The sequence below is a fragment of the Plecotus auritus genome, assembly GCF_963455305.1.
Source record: "Plecotus auritus genome assembly, chromosome: 7".
NCBI lineage: Eukaryota > Metazoa > Chordata > Mammalia > Chiroptera > Vespertilionidae > Plecotus > Plecotus auritus.
In genome coordinates, this window is record NC_137774.1 from 34,598,455 (window position 1) to 34,610,601 (window position 12,147).

The following is a 12,147-nucleotide window of genomic DNA, read 5'->3' on the forward strand; positions in this document are numbered from 1 at the left end:
AGAAAAAGCTTTCAGCTTTTCACTGAGTATGTTAGCTATGGGTTTGTCATATATGGCCTTTATTATGTTGAGGTATGTCCTCTCTGTCGCCAATTTTTTTTTTTGACTGTCCTAAATTGTTTATTAGGTAAGAATTTTACAAACATTACTTATATTAGCGGTAACGGTGGAGCTGGAGAGTATTGTGCCTTCTCCAAGCTGCACAGCGAGAACCACCAATAGTGTGGTGGAACTTGTGGCCCTTCCCAAGGCCACGGCCCTCGCATCTCCCTGTGCTTGTGGACTGGTTTGGTGATCCATTGGGTGTCAGGATTTCTTCTGATAGCTTTATGGAATGGATCAATGAGGATAACCTCGAAGAATTTGTACGTGGAATATTCACCAACCCAGTAAGAATTCAGAACTCTCAGAGCCCCACAGTGGCGTCCAGCTCGCTCTTTGGCAACAGACTGAAGACTTCGAGCAAACTTTAGCTGGTTAACGCCGTGATGGACAGGCTTGCCATAGGTCGCACCCTTAGGCACAGGGCGCTTATGACCACCACGGCGCACACGAATCAGATATATGACATAACCTTGCTTGGCCTTGTAGCCCAGCCTGCGTGCTTTGTCGGGCCGGGTGGGGCGGGGGACCCTGTGGAGCGCAGAGAGCTGGCGGTACTGCCAGCAGCGCACCCTGAGAAGGAAGCGCATTACATCGGACTGCTTCTTCCTCCATAGCTCCTGGATGTACTTGTAAGCGCCCATCTTGGTTTATCTGATGGCTGCGGCCAGACAGAAAGCTCTGTCCCCAATTTGCTGACAGTTTTTATGATAAAAGGATGTTGGATTTTGTCAAATGTTTTTACTGCATCTATTGATAAGATCATATGATTTTTTAAAAATCTTCATCTGAGGATATTTCCTCCATTGGTTTCTAGAGAGAGTGGAAGGGAAGGAGGAGGGCAAGAGAGAGAGAGAGAGAAACACCAACGTGAGAGACACACCGATCGGCTGCCTCCTGCATGCACCCTTGCTGGGGCTGGGGAACCTGGAACCAAGGTACCTGTCCTTGACCAGGAATCGAACCCTTGACTCTTCGGGCCTAAACGGGCAGTCGGACATCCCTCTCACAATCCAGGACTGCTGGCTCCCAACTGCTCGCCTGCCTGCCTTCCTGATTGCCCCTAACCCACTGGTCGGCAAACTCATTAGTCAACAGAGCCAAATATCAACAGTACAACAATTGAAATTTCTTTTGAGAGCCAAATTTTTTAAACTTAAACTTCTTCTAATGCCACTTCTTCAAAATAGACTCTTCCAGGCCGTGGTATTTTGTGGAAGAGCCACACTCAAGGGGCCAAAGAGCCGCATGTGGCTCGCAAGCCGCAGTTTGCCGACCAGTGGGACTCTAGGGCAATTGCTCTGAGCAGGTGTTTTCTGTTAACTGTCTCAATGTCTGGGAAACAGTGCACCATGTAGATGAGTAAATTTTGAATGTAGCCCAGAATTGAATATTTTTGCTGTAATTCCATTTCTAAGTCACCAGCCTTTTATTTTGTGGTATCAAATAAACCCCTGTAGGAGTTTATGTGTTTCATGTGTGAGTATATGTGCATGAATGTGTGCTTCTGTTTTTATGTTTTTTTTTGACAGGGCTAAATGTGCAATGTCTTGTCTATAGTGTATATGGAGGAAAGAACCTCTTGTCAATTTTTTTAGATTAAATATAGTTCTTATAACATATCTCTGAATTTTCATTAATTGGCGGTAGGGATCGCATTAAATTTAAAAATACTCTTAATTGAGCCAGCTCTGGTGGCTGTCTCATCAACAAAGTTAATCAAGGACTTGTAGCTTAAGTATTTGAAACCAAAGAGTCAGATGTCTAAAAGAACCCCTATCTCTAGATTGCCAGGAAGATAAACATTCTCTTTTATTTTCCAATACCTTAAATAGAACCAACGTGATGTCAGTAGATGGGCCACAGAACAGTGGCCTGGGAAACAGGTAGCTTGCCAATGAATGTGGTGGATCTTGTATGGTTATAGCTCAACGTCATTTATTTATTTTATAAAAGTTTTTTTCTTCATTTATAAATTTTCTAAGATGCTACCAACCTGTATTCTTTTTTTAAAAAATGTATATTTTTATTGATTTCAGAGCAGAAGGGAGAGGGAGAGGGAGATAGAGACATCAATTGATCAGCTGCCTCCTACATGCCCCCTACTGGGGATGGAGCCTGCAACCCACGCATATGCCCTTGACCAGGAATTGAACCTGGGACCCTTCAGTCTGCAGGCCGATGATCTATCCACTGAGCCAGACCAGCTAGGGCCCAACCTCTATTCTTTGAGGGACTTGGCAAGTTTTATATTTTTGATGGTTATAGCAAACTTTTTAGTGTTATTAAAAAAAAGTAATAAATATACAAAAGAAATAAAGACCATCTACACATAATTAATTGATATGGTGATTTCAGATCATTTTTAAAAAAAATATTTTTGTTGATTTCAGAGCGGAAGGGAGAGATAGAAACATCAGTGATGAGAGCGAACCACTGATTGACTGCCTCCTGCACACCCACACTGGGGATCGAACCAGTAACCTGGGCCCATGTGCCCTGACTGGGAGTCGAACCGTTACCTCCTGATTCATGGATAGATGCTCAACCATTGAGCCATGCCGGGTGGGCTCAGATCATTCTTATTAGTTCATTAAAATAGTTCCCAAAAGGATCTTCACTGACAGTGTCCTGGTTTGAAACAAAATGATTATATATGTTTTCTTTTTTCCTAGTCACTCCTTTCTTTACAGCATCATTTGTCTTTAGGCCTACAGCCAATTTTGTCTTTACGCTTTTATTCTCAGGCAGTAAATATAGATGACATGTAATGTTGTACTCTTCTTTAGTTACTTATAGCTCTTTTAATTCTGTCCTATATTGTATTTTTTTCTGCATATACACACTTTTAAAAATTTTTCTTTCCTGTTATCTTACTTATTCTACTAGAATGTCCCATTCTCTTCAGTTAATTTATTAGTATTAATCACTTCAAGGAAAGTGTAGAAATCTTGGTTCTTCTCTATATTGTTTATGCTAGTCTTGTTTTATGTATTTCAGCTACATAATTATAAACTCAACATTCAGTTTCATAATTTTCACTTTAACCAGTCATATGTATTTTAAAGAATCTTAAGAGCAAGAATAGTTTTTAAATTTATCCACATAGTTACCATGTTACACACAGCTTAATTGTTTACTTTGAAAAATCCCAAACAGTCTACAAAAGGACTCCCAGAACTAATAAATAAGTTTAACAAGGTTGCAGGATAAAATATCAATATACAAAAATCCATTGTATTTTTATATGTCAGCAGTGAACAAGTAGGATTTATATTTTAAAAGTACTATGTATAGTACCCCCAAAGTGAAATACTTGAGTATAAATCCAGCAAAATGGTACAAGACTATATGCTGAAAGCCATAGAACATTGATAGAAAAAAATGAAAGACCCAAATAAGTGAAGATATATACACGGTATTGATGGATTGGAAGACTAAATGCTGTCGTGCTGTCAGTTTTCTCCAAATTGATGCATAGATTCAATGCACTCCCAATAAAAAAACCAGCAAGATTTTAAAATAAATATTGACTAGCATATTTTAACATTTTGTAGAAAGGCAGAAGAACTAACGTAGCCAAAACAATTTTGAGAAAGAATAGTTAAGGAACTCACTACCTGATTACAATGGCTTACTATAAACCAGCAGCAATTAAGATAGTATGATGTTGAAAGGATAAATACATAAATAAATTAAACAAAATAGAGTAGACATACCCACACAAATACAGTAAATGGATTTTTAAAAATAAATCTTTATTGTTGAGAGTATTACAGATTTTTATCTGATACCACAATAATACTCCCCCCCTCCCCCTGCCATTGTCACCTTCCATCTGGTTCCTGCCCCACCTCAGGCCCATAGGTAATGCATATATGAATATAAGTTTGTTGTTTAATCTTTTCCCACCTCCCCCTCCTTCCCTCTGAGGTTTTTCAGTCTGTTTCATGTTTCCATGCTTCTGGTTCTATTTTATTCATTGGTTTATTTTGTTCATTAGATTCCTTGTTTGTTCATTTGGATTTTTAGATTCAGTTGTTGATAGATATATATTTGTTGCCATTTTATTGTTCATATTTTTTATCTCTTCTTCTTTTTCCTCTTTTTCTTCCTCTTCCACTTAGAGAATACCCTTCAATACTGGTTTGGTGGTGATGAACTTCTTTATCTTTTTCTTGTCTGTGAAGCTCTTTATCTAACCTTCAATACTAAACGATAGCTTTGCTGGGTGGGTAGAGTAATCTTGGTTGTAGGTCCTTGTTATTCATCATTTTGAATATTTCTTGCCACTCCCTTCTGGCCTGCAAAGTTTCTGTTGAGAAACCAGATGACAGTCGTATGGGTGCTCCCTTGTAGGTAACTAATTGCAATAGGTTTTCAATATCTTGCTCTCTCTCTTCTTCTGGCACCCACATATGTGAATGTTAGTACTCTTGAAGTTGTCCCAGAGGCTTCTTATGTTGTCTTCATATTTTTGGTTTATTTTTTCTTTTTGCTCTTCTGATTGGATGCTTTTTGCTTCCTCATATTCCAAATCCCTGATTTGATTCTCATTATCCTTTCCTCTACTGTTGAATCCCTATAAAGTACTCTTTATTTCATTTAGTGAATGCTTCATTTCTGACTGTCCTTCTTGATGCCCTTGATGTTCTCACAAGATTCTTGAAATTCTCATTAAGCTTCTTGAAACTCTCATTAAGATCCTTGAGCATCCTTAGAACCATTGTTTTGAATTTGTATTTAGTAGTTTGTTTGCTTCTATTTCATTCAGTTCTTTTTCTGGAGATTTCTTCTGTTCTTTCATTTGTTACATGTTTGTCTCTACATTTTGGCTGCTTTCCTATATTTGTTTCTATGTATTAGGTAGAACTGCTATGTCTCCTGGAATCGGTAGAGTGGCCTTGTGTAGTAGGTACCCTGTAGGGCCCAAGTGGCTCAGCCTTCCCATTCACCACTGTATGAGTTGTGTGCACAGTCTTGCTGTAGTTGAGCCTTGATTACTGTTGATGTCACTGGGAGGAACTGACCTTCAGGCCAATTGGCTATGAGGACCAGCTGCGACTGCCTCTATGGAGCAGGACTTGCTTCAATGGGGCTTTGGTGCTCACTGAGTCTGCCCCTTGAGTGTGCTGCTTGTGGATATGTAGAGTTGTAATCTGGTGTGGTCTGAAGCTGTCCACTAGGTGCACTGGCTTTGGGGCCTCCCAGGAGGTGCAAAGTCAGCAACTACAGAGGAGCTACAGAGCGATCTGCAATTGCTGCTACTTGTGTTGGGGTTGGAAGTGCCCAGGAGAGGCCAAGCTGTGAAGCAAAGGCAGGCTGCTGCTAGTGCCAGGTCTTGGGTTTCTTATTAAGAGTTGGGGCACACTGATGCTAGCTACTGCTTGTTTGAAAGATTTTAGGAAAGTCTGAAGCCTGTGCCAGGACAGGCCATTCATATGGAAAAGCCACTGCAAACAGCTTGGGTGGGGTGCAAATTGGGTGGGGTGAGGTCTGGGAATCACCAGGGCAGAGCAAACAGTGTGCGCCAGGCTAATGAAAACTCAGATATGGCTCCTGCCAGTCAGCTCTGCGATGGGGGAAGGGCTTAGGATAGGAACAATGAACCCTGTGAGCACCCCTGTCTGGGAGAAAGCCGCCCCTGTGTCCTAGCCCCGATGACGGACAATCCAGTTCTTCCTCATGTATTCCTGGATCCCCCCAAGCTGCTGCCCTAGTGCTGGAGCTCATAGGGAGCAATTCTGAGTATATCCATGTGCCAGCTCTTTAAGAGGAACTGCTGGGACTTTGGTAGCCTCTGTGTCACTCAGCCACAATCCCTGCTAGTTTTTACAGCCTGAAGTTAATGGGGACTTCACTTCCCGATACTGGAACCCTGGGCTGAGGCATCTGGTGTGGGGCTAAGGGGTCTAGTGTGGGACTAGGACCCCTTACTCCTCACAGGAGGCCTCTGCAGCTTAGATACCTGTCCCAATTAAAAAAAAAAAAAAGTCACATGTGGGTGTTGAACCAGCCTGGTTCCCACTTCTGCCCCTCCTACCGGTCTTAATGTGCTTTCTTCTTTACTTCTCTAGTTGTAGGACTTCCATTGAGCCAGATTTCAGGGGGTTCTGAATGATGATTGTTATATATTTTAGTTGTAATTTTAATGTGGGAGACAGTGAGTACTGATGTTTACCTATGCTACCATCTTGGTGCTCCTCTTTCAATAAATTGATTTTTTATAAAGGTGCAAAGACAATCCAATGAAGAAAGGATACTCTTTTCAATAAGTAGTGCCAGAGCAACTAGACATCCATATACATAAAAATAACCTTTGTCTCACACCTTCTACAAAAACTAATGGAAAGTGGATCATATTTCTAAATGTAAAGCATAATACTATAAATCTTCTGGGATAAAATGTAGAAAAAATCTTTAACACCCTGTATTATGCAACGAGTTCATAAGTAGGATACCAAAAGAATTATCCATAAAAGACAGAGTTTATAAATTGAACTTTATCAAATTTTAAAACTTTTGCTCTCTGAAAGATACTGTTAAGAGAAGAAAAGGAAAGCTACAGACTGGCAGAATATATTTGCAAGTAACATATCTAAACATATAAAGGACTTTCGAAACTCAATGATAAGAAAGTGACCCAACAAAAATTGAGCAAAAGGTCTAAGTAGACACATCACCAAAATAATAATAACAACAACAACAATAATAATAATATGGTTGGTCAAAAAAATATGATGGTCAACATCATTTGTCTTCAGGGAAATAGAAATGAATACCACAATGAGATATCACTGAACACCTATTAGAATGGCTTAAAAATAAAGACAAGAAAGAAATATACACAGGCAGTATCTAGTGCTAGGGAGTATGTGGAGCAATTGCAAATAATTATTACTGGTGGAAATGCAAAATGGTCTTGCCACTGTGGAAAACAGTTTGGCAGTTTTTTAAAAATTTTTTATTTTCTTTTATTTTTTTTAATTTAATAAATTTTACTGTTCAGATTATTACAGTTGTTCCTCTTTTTTCCCCCCATAGCTCCCCTCCACCCAGTTCCCACCCCACCCTCTTCCCTTAACTCCCTCCCACTGTCCTCATCCATAGGTGTACGACCTTTGTCCAGTCTCTTCCCGTACCCCCCACACCCTTTTCCCCCTGAGAATTGTCAGTCCACTCCCTTTCTATGCCCCTGATTCTATTATATTCACCAGTTTATTCTGTTCATCAGATTTGTTATTCACTTGATTTTCAGATTCACTTGTTAATACATATTTGTTGTTCATAATTTTTTTTACTTTTTTTTTAAATAAATCTTTATTCAGATTATTACAATTATTTCTCCTTTTTCCCCCCATAGCTCCCCTCCACCCAGTTCCCACCCCACCTTCTGCTTTTACCTCCCCACCACTGTCCTCATCCATAGGTGTATGATTTTTGTCCAGTCTCTTCATGAACCCCCCATACCCCTTTCCCCTGAGAATTATCAGTCCACTCCCTTTCTATGACCCTGATTCTATTATATTCACCAGATTATTCTGTCCCTCAGGTTTTTAATTCACTTGATTTTTAGGTTCACTTGTTGATAGATATGTATTTGTTGTTCATAATTTTTATCTTTACTTTTTTCTTCTTCCTCTTCTTTAAGAATACCTTTCAGCATTTCATATAATACTGGTTTGGTGGTGATGAACTCCTTTAGCTTTTTCTTGTCTGTGAAACTCTTTATCTGCCCTTCAATTCTGAATGATAGCTTTGCTGGGTAGAGTAATCTTGATTGTAGGTTCTTGCCACTCCCGTCTGGCCTGCATAGTTTCTGTTGAAAAGTCAGCTGACAGTCGTATGGGTGCTCCCTTGTAGGTAACTAACTGTTTTTCTCTTGCTGCTTTTAAGATTCTCTCTTTGTCTTTTGCTCTTGGCATTTTAATTATGATGTGTCTTGGTGTGGTCCTCTTTGGATTCCTTTTGTTTGGGGTTCTGTGGGCTTCCTGGACTTGTAAGTCTATTTCTTTCACCAGGTGGGGGAAGTTTTCGGTCATTATTTCTTCAAATAGGTTTTCAGTATCTTGCTCTCTCTCTTCTTCTGGCACCCCCATAATTCTGATGTTGGTACGCTTGAAGTTGTCCCAGAGTCTTCTTACATTATCTTCAACTTTTTGGATTTTTTTTTTTTGCTTTTTGCTTTTTCGGTTGAGTGTTTTTTGCTTCTTTGTAACAAAGCTATCATTCAGAATTGAAGGGCAGATAAAGAGTTTCACAGACAAGAAAAAGCTGAAGGAGTTCATCACCACCAAACCAGTATTATATGAAATGCTGAAAGGTATTCTTAAAGAAGAGGAAGAAGAAAAAAGTAAAGATAAAAATTATGAACAACAAATACATTCAATTCTTTGACTTGATTTTTGTGTTCCTCTTGTCTGTTTTTGGGTCTCTGTATAATATTTTTTATTTCAGTCAGTGTATGTTTAATTTCTAGTTGGTCCTTTTTCATATCTTCGAGGGTCTCGTTATATTTATCGGCCTTTTCTAGGATATTCTTAAAAAGCCTTATAACCATGGTTTTGAGTTCTATATCCAGTCGTTTGTTTTCCTCCATTTCTCTCGTTTGTGATCTGATTCTTTGACGCCGCATTTTCATTGCTTCCCTGAGTTGGTAAGGTAGATTTGTGTGCTAGGTTTCCAATATGGCCCAGTGGGTCTGCCTCCCCAGTTAACCTGAGGTGGACACTCTTGGTGCACCCCTTTGTGGACTGTGTGTACAGCCTTGTTGTAATTAAGTCTTTATTGTTGTTGGTATCACTGGGAAGAATTGACCTCCAGGCCAGTTGGCTGTAGGGATCAGCTGTGTCTATGCTGGGAGAAGTTCGGTGCTGGAGACAGCTTTATAGGATTAGACTTGCCTAATTGCAATAGCCTCTGTGCTCAGCTTGGATGGGGTGGAGTCTCAGTCTTGGCTTCCCATCAGCCTTGCCCTTGTGCGCACGTGCGTGCCTTCAGACCTCTGCCTTCCCGGCTCCCGAGTCTCCGCCCGAGAGACCAGACTCCCCCCACAGAGCGTGGGTCCCCAGGGGCTCGCCTGGAACTGGGGTTCACTGCAGTCAGAACTGGGGCTCAGTGCAGACAGGAGCCTCTGACTCCCTTCCACTAGGGAAAGCCTGTGGCAACCTCCGCAGCCTTTGTGCGCACTGGCGCGCGCGCGCTTTCAGTCCTCCGCCTTCCCTGGCTCCCGAGTCTCCGCCCGACAGTCCAGTCTCCCCCCATAAGAGCGTGGGTCCCCAGGGGCTCGCCCGGAACTGGGGTTCAGTGCAGTCAGAACTGGGGTTCAGTGCGGTCGGGGGCTTCCTTCCCCCTTCCGCCAGAGAAAGTCTGCCAGGCTCTCAGCCGCCCTTCCTCTCTGCGCGCACAAAGACCCTTTGCCGTACCTCCAATTCTCTGTGAGCTTTTCTCTTTCCTTCTAGTTGTAGAATTTTCACTCAGCCAGCTTTCCTGTGGTTCTGGATGGTGTCCGTTCTGTCTTTTAGTTGTAGTTTTGAAATTATTGTGCGAGGCAGCAGTTTAGGTGTTTACCTATGCCGCCATCTTGGTTTCTCTTGCCACTCTTGTTGTTCATAATTTTTATCTTTACCTTTTTTTTCTTCTTCCTCTTCTTAAAGAGTACCTTTCAGCATTTCATATAATACTGGTTTGGTGTTGTTGAACTCCTTTAGCTTTTTCTTGTCTGTGAAGCTCTTTATCTGCCCTTTAATTCTGAATGATAGCTTTGCTGGGTAGAGTAATCTTGGTTATAGGTTCTTGCTATTCATCACTTTGAATATTTCTTGCCACTCCCATCTGGCCTGCATAGTTTCTGTTGAGAAATCAGCTAACAATAGTATGGGTACTCCCTTGTAGGTAACTAACTGTTTTTCTCTTGCTGCTTTTAATAATTCTCTCTTTGTCTTTTGCTCTTGGCCTTTTAATTATGATGTGTCTTGGTGTGGTCCTCTTTGGATTCCTTCAGTTTGGGGTTCCGTGTGCTTCCTGGGCTTGTCTTTCTTTCACCAGGTGGGGGAAGTTTTCGGTCATTATTTCTTCAAATAGGTTTTCAGTATCTTGCTCTCTCTCTTCTTCTGGCACCACATAATTCTGATGTTTGTACACTTGAAGTTGTTCCAGAGGCTCCTTACACTATCTTCAAATTTTTGGATTCTTTTTTCTTTTTGCTTTTCTGATTGAGTGTTTTTTGCTTCTTTGTATTTCAAATCTTTGACTTGATTCTTGCGTTCCTCTAGTCTGCTGTTAGGTCTCTGTATAATATTTTTTATTTCAGTCAGTGTATGTTTAATTTCTAGTTGGTCCTTTTTCATATCCTCGAGGGTCTCCCTAAATTTATCGGCCTTTTCTAGGAAATTCTTGAAAAACCTTATAACCATGGTTTTGAACTCTATATCCAGTCATTTGCTTTCCTCCATTCCTTTTGTTTGTGGTGTTTCTTTGTCTCCGCATTTTTGCTGCTTCCCTGAGTTGGTAGAGTAGCTTTGTATGCTAGGTGTCCTATATGGCCCAGTGGCTCAGCTTCCCCAGTTACCTGAGGTAGACACTCTTGGTGCACCCCTTTGTGGACTGTGTGTACAGCCTTGTTGTAGTTAAGCCTTGATTGTTGTTGGTATCACTGGGAGGAATTGACCTCTGGGCCAATTGGCTGTGAGGATCAGCTGTGTCTACGCTGGGAGAACTTCTGTGCTGGAGACAGCCTTATGAGACAAGACTTGCAAAATTGCAAAAGCCTCTGTGCTCAGCATGAATGGGGTGGAGTCTCAGGGCTGAGCAGACAGCCTTGGCTTCCTGTCAGCCCTGCCCTATGAGGCCCCTGGGTCTCAGTGTCCCTCGGTAATCGCTGCAAGCACCTCTGAGAGACAGCTGCCCTTAAGTTTCGCCCGCTGCCAGACAGTCCAGTTTCTCCCCCAATGAATTTGGATTCCTAGATTCTCGCCCAGAACTGGAGTTACAGCGCAGTCGGGGGCTTCCGTCTTCCTCCTGCTAGAGAAAGCCAGCAGCACACTCAGCAGTCAGTCCTCTCTGCGCGCACTCGTGCATGCGCCTCCAGACCTCTGCCTTTCGTGGCTCCCCTGAATTTCCGTGTGCTCCTCTCTTTTCCCGACAGTCCAGACTCCCTTCGTGTGAGTCTGGGTCCCCAGGGTCTCACCTGAAACTGGGGTTCAGTGCAGTCGGAACCTGAGTTCAGCGCAGTCGGGAGCTTCCGCCTTCCTCCCACTAGAGAAAGCCAGTGGCACACTCAGCAGTCAGTCTCTCTGCGCGCAGTTGCACGCGCGCCTCTAGACCTCTGCCTTTCGAGGCTCCCCAGAGTTTCTGTGCACTCCTCTCTTTTCCCAACAGTCCAGACTTCCCCCGTATGAGTCTGGGACCCCAGGGTCTTGCCCGGAACGGGTTCAGTGCAGTTGGGAGCTTCCGTCTCTCTCCTGCTAGAGAAAGCTAGCCAGGCACTCAGCCGCCTGTCCTCTCTGCGCACGTGTCTCCGTACCTCAGCCTTTTGCAGTTCATCTGAGTCTCCGTGTGCCCCTCTTTTTCCTTCTAGTTGTAGAATTTCCACTCAGCCAGCTTTCCTGTGGTTCTGGATGATGTCAGTTCTGTCTTTTAGCTGTAGTTTTGAAATTGTTGTGCAAGGCAGCAGTTTAGGTGTTCACCTATGCCGCCATCTTGGTTTCTTCCCCAATTTGGCAGTTTTTAAATAATGTTTAATATATCATTATTATATGACTGAGTATTCCCAGTCCTAGAATTAATCCAAGAGAAATTAAAACTCAGGTTCACACAAAATCCTATAGCTGACTATTTATGGTAATTTTATTAATAATTGCCTGAAAAACGTGATCTACTTCAATGTGTACACCACAGAGTGAATTTTACTGAAGTTCATTAATGTTCATTTGAAAACAAAAGCTATTATATAAGGAAACCCAAATGGAATACAGACTGAAACAAATGAACCTAACTGTATTATAAATAACATAAATACACAGAAGGGGGTGGGAGGAAAAGAAC

At 41.9% G+C, this 12,147-nt stretch overlaps 1 protein-coding gene and 1 pseudogene across 2 annotated transcripts in view; one reads left to right on the forward strand and one right to left on the reverse strand.

Moving 5' to 3' along the window:
* TAOK1 (TAO kinase 1) overlaps positions 1-12,147 on the forward strand; it is a 130,466-nt gene that overhangs the window by 40,838 nt on the left and 77,481 nt on the right. The gene's annotated exons all lie outside the window — the stretch shown is intronic.
* Positions 155-746, reverse strand: LOC308254885 (large ribosomal subunit protein eL15-like; annotated as a pseudogene). Its single transcript has one exon. The product of its transcript is annotated as a large ribosomal subunit protein eL15-like (transcript).